We start from the raw sequence: 4,472 nt of genomic DNA on the forward strand, positions 1-4,472 counted from the left end.
TGTGTGGGTGTGTTGTTTTCATTACAATTTTGAGGAATAGGAAAATTTTCATATTAAAAACATTCAGACCAAATGTTGGCGGATCCCCCAAGCCTTTTGGAGGAGGTTCAAAGACGCTGGTTTCACGTTGGGAAGCAGCCACAGAGAGAGGCCAGGACATGATGATGGTGCAGGTCGGGCGGGAGGGCAGGGTCACTGGGGCCTGTCTGCTGCCCTGAGACCCCAAGGCTTCATCAGACAAAGACTGCAGGATTGGGGGCGGGCGTGCAGAGGACTGGATCCAGTCAGGAGAAATCCAGAATTGAGGGAAGAGAAATAAGACTGATTCAGGGGGTGAGCAGAGGAAAGAAAGGCCTCTCACTCCATGCAATTCTAAGAAAGAGCCCTCAGTTCTTGGTGACACAGGGCCAGGAGGTTAAACACAGAATAATCATAATGAAAACAATCTGTTTGTACCATTTGATGCTTCCAGAAATTCCCGGGAGCGAGTCCAAGGCGGAGAATCCCAGCAGAAGAGCTGCTGATTGGAAGTAAGAGGGGGGGGTTGGGAGGGAAGGATGGAGGAGAGTGTCTTTCCCAGGTCCCAAGGGTCTAGGACCCGGCCACTCTGGGGATGACAGGGTGGGGGGCACCCCTGCAGGCAGCAGAAACAACAGCTGTCTTTAACGTTCAGGAAAAAATAGTCCTTCCCTGGAATCGGTTTGTTCTCCCTCCTGCAAAATCGGGAGCCACTTTCGGGGCTCACTCCTGGAAAATCTGCCTTGGATATGGGGGACCACTGACCACAGGCCAGGACTCGCCACACAGCAAAACACGGCAAACCTGACCAGGGGCCTGCCAGGAGAGTTCGGAGCTCAGTTCATCTGGGCTCCCAGGGCTCTGTATTTCAGAATCAAGGACTCTGAGAGTTTTCAGACCTTGCCTGTCCCCTCATTCTGTGGGTCCCGCTGTGCCCTCAGGCAAAAGAAAACCCCAGCTTAGCAGCTTCTCTGCTCCAGCGTCCTCCGCTAGGGTGACCCAAGCCTGATAAGAGCCTCACCTCACACTTGGAAAGCACCGTACAGCTTCCTGTGACCTCAAACCCTTTCTCCGGCACTGGCAGAGCAACTGTGGGTTCCATTTCACAGATAAGGCCACTGAGGCTTGCGGAGGGCGAGGGTGGGCTTCCTCGGAGGTTGGTGTTCTCCCCACACCCGGGCCCTGCCTTGCAGCCCCTTGCCCCTTCCAGCCTCCGGTGACTTCCCTCCCAGCACAGGCCATACCTCCGTTCCTATGCGAAGGGAGTGGTTTCCAAAACCAACTGTGAAGTTTCCTGAAAGGCGCTCCAGGGCTGCCAGCTTCAAGGGCTCCGGCAGGGCCCTGCCCAGGAAGCACTGAGCCAGTACTGGTCTGTGGCGTCTGCGGCGTGCTGTGCTGACCCTGGCCTCAGGGGCCTTCCTCTCCTCACTAGAGGAGGATGCTGGGGACGGTGAAGCAGGCCCTGGGGAGCCAAGACCCTTCTGGGAACCATCCTAGTGGAAATACCCCTCCTGCCTGGCCCTGCTCCATGCTGGGCTGTGCCCACCCTTGGCTTCAGCAGGGCTCTGGCACTGGGAAGAATGGGCCTTAGCTCCTGGGCGTTGCAGGAGGCAGAGGTCAGCACATTCCAGGGTTTGGCCTTTCCGCCTCAGTCAGAAAACTCAGCAGATGGAAGGCCCAGCCCTCCTGGGCTGCATGGAGCCGGCAATGGACAGGGTGTGGAGACTGGCACCCCCCTCTCTGCTGGGCAAAGCTCTTGGAGCTGCTTGGCCTCTGCTGAGCAGGAACTGACCCGGGAGCCTCCCTCTCCAAGGGTGCCATGAGGCCCCAGGCCCCTGCCCACTCCCAGTGCCTGGGCCCCAGCCACCAAGCCACCTGAGGGAAGGGTGTGTGTGTCTTCTGGTGGATAAGACACACTGCTTCTGGTCCCGCCTCCCATTGGGACATCCCCAGTCACCCTGCCTGGTGTCCCCCCTTGAGGCACAGAGGCCTTCTCTGTCCCTCACAGCCCGGCCCCCTCCCTCCTCCATCTTCCCCTGGCGACTTCTACTCATCCTTCAGCCCCAGCTCTCCCCTCCCTTCCCCGGAACACCTTTGTGGACCCTGGGATGGCTGGTCCCTCTGTCCCATGCCCTAACCTTTTCCTTCAGAGCATGCTTCATGGTCAAAGTTAATGACCTGAGGTTGACCCACTGACTTCCCCTCTCCAGGCACAGGATGGCTAGGACATCTGTCCTAGGACAGAAATTTCTGTCCTAGGACAGAAATGCAGGTTGCTATTAACTGCCTCTTGTGTGCCAGGCCAGACACTGTGGGAGCTGCCCAACTGTGTTTATCGGGTAAGTTGAATGTTCTAGCAGGATTGGGGTTTCCAGAAGGTACTGCCATGAAGCCCTGCACACACCTGGGGTGTGAGAAGTTATGCATGGCCCAGAGAAGGTCCTTGAGGACAGGGCGGGGTTAGGGAGTGTGGGCTCACAATGAAAGGCTAGGATGGAGTGTCAATGTGTGAGGCTGGGCAGGGAGATCGGGTGGCTAGTCCAAACAGGACAAAATGTCTTGCAATAGGTTTGCAGAGAGAGCAGAGCCCTGGAAATGGGGCAGTGCTCAGCTGGGGATGGCCAAAGGCAGATCTGCTCAAACTTTCATGCCACCAAGGGTCACCAAGGTGGCAGTGGATTCAGAGACAGCGGGTTCAGATCTGGTCCCATCTTCTTTCTGGAGCCCCACTTTCCTCATCTGTGAAGTAGGGACCTAACTGGTGGGGTTATTGGGAGGTCAGCTGAGGGAATGTTAGCGAAAGGTGAGTCAAATGTCATCTTGCTTTTTCCTTTTCTGCAAAAATTCCGGCCAGAGGTGAGGCCCACGGGAAGCGGTTGTCGTCGTCTGGGTACACGCCCTCCAGTAAAGGGTCACAGATCCCGCTCTTGTGACTCACGCTCTGTGAAGAAATGGTTCCTGCAAACATTGCAGAGGTGAAGAGAGTTTTCCTTGCCCTCCTAGCCCAGTTGTTCCACAAACGTGTTCCAAGCTCTTCCCAGGGACCAGGCCCTGTGCGGGCACCGGGCAAACTGAACGACACTCTGCCCTTGGAGGGCCCCCTTTCCAGGGCTCGGGGAGGCCTGACCCCTGGAGGGAAGCAGACCTTTTCTACAGAGCCGGCCCTGACCAACCACTTAGTGGGAGGTCAGGGCCCAGCCATCGCCTACACTAGCTCCTTGGAGGTCTGGCAGTCCCTGGCTTCCAGTCCTCTGCCAGTCTCCAGCCCAGACTCTAGAACTCAGGGCTCCTGTGGCTGACCACCCCTGACCCCTCTCCACACGGGGATGACTGGACAGCCCGCCTCGTGCCCAAAGCTGAGCTTGGGTAGCTCCCCCTCCTCACCTCAAAGGACGGTGGCTCCAGCCTTCCAGTCCTCAGGCCACAGTCCTGGTGGCACCGCTGTCTTTCTCTCCCAGGCCACACCCAGCCTGCCCACCAGCCCTGTCAGCACTCCCTTAAAATAGATGCAAAAACTCAAAGGGACAGAAAGCAGACCTGAGGTTGCCTGGAGTGTCGGTGAGGGAGACGGGACAAAGGGTCATGAGGAAACTTCTGGAGGCGATGGGAATGTTAAGGATCTTGATTGTGGAGCTGGGTTGATGGGGGTGTATGTGTGTCAGAACTCATCCAACTGTGCACTTCATGTGAAGTTTAATGGATGCCACTTATACCTTAATAAAGCTGTTTGTTGTTTATTTAAAAAAACAAACCAAAAAACAGATGTTTCCGGTGACCTCTGTGAGACCCTGGACAATTCCCTTACCCTCTGTTAGCCTCAGCTTCCCCAGCTGTAAGATGGGAACCTAAGAGACCTTCCAGCTGGATCTCCATGACCCCCCATCCACACAGCTCCTTAGAGGCGGCGCCTATCTTGAGGGGAGGGCGTTAGGCTGTGTAGCCCAGGTTTGTCCCAGCATTTTCCTGATCCCAGCTTGGCTCACCAGCCCTTCCTGCAGAAATGGATCCGACCAAGTAATTGGCTGGGGATAGGTGGATGCCAGGAAATAGGGCCAAGTCATGTAGGAAAATAAGGAAGTGAGTAACTCCACAACTCCACAACTGTCTGGGCTCCCTCAGGCCCAGAAAACCTCCAGAAAGCTGGAGAGAAGCACGGAGATCTTTGTCAACCCATTTGACAGATGGGGAAACTGAGGCCCAGAAGGAAGTTGTCTCTCAAGTACACTGAGCTAGAACCTGGCAGAGTTGATGCAGAAATGCAGGTTGCTATTAACTAGACTTACTGTGGTGACCATTTGCAACATAATACAAATATTATGTTGTATACCTGAAACTAATGTAATGTTATGTGTCAATTATATCTCAAGTTTTAAGAAAAGAAAAGAAATGCAGGTTACTGGACTCCTAATCCAGTGCTCGCCCACAGCTCCCTCCCCTGAGGATCAGAAGACATG

General features: G+C 55.3%; 1 long non-coding RNA gene across 1 annotated transcript; it reads left to right on the forward strand.

The window, feature by feature from the left end:
- The first annotated feature begins 201 nt into the window (after nucleotides 1-201).
- LOC141278544 (uncharacterized) lies at nucleotides 202-3,764 on the forward strand. Its single transcript, XR_012331334.1, has 4 exons — nucleotides 202-333; nucleotides 473-530; nucleotides 2,320-2,357; nucleotides 2,873-3,764. It is a non-coding gene; the product is annotated as an uncharacterized lncRNA (long non-coding RNA).
- Nucleotides 3,765-4,472: the final 708 nt, after the last annotated feature.

Source organism: Tursiops truncatus, chromosome 4, assembly GCF_011762595.2.
Source record: "Tursiops truncatus isolate mTurTru1 chromosome 4, mTurTru1.mat.Y, whole genome shotgun sequence".
Lineage (NCBI taxonomy): Eukaryota > Metazoa > Chordata > Mammalia > Artiodactyla > Delphinidae > Tursiops > Tursiops truncatus.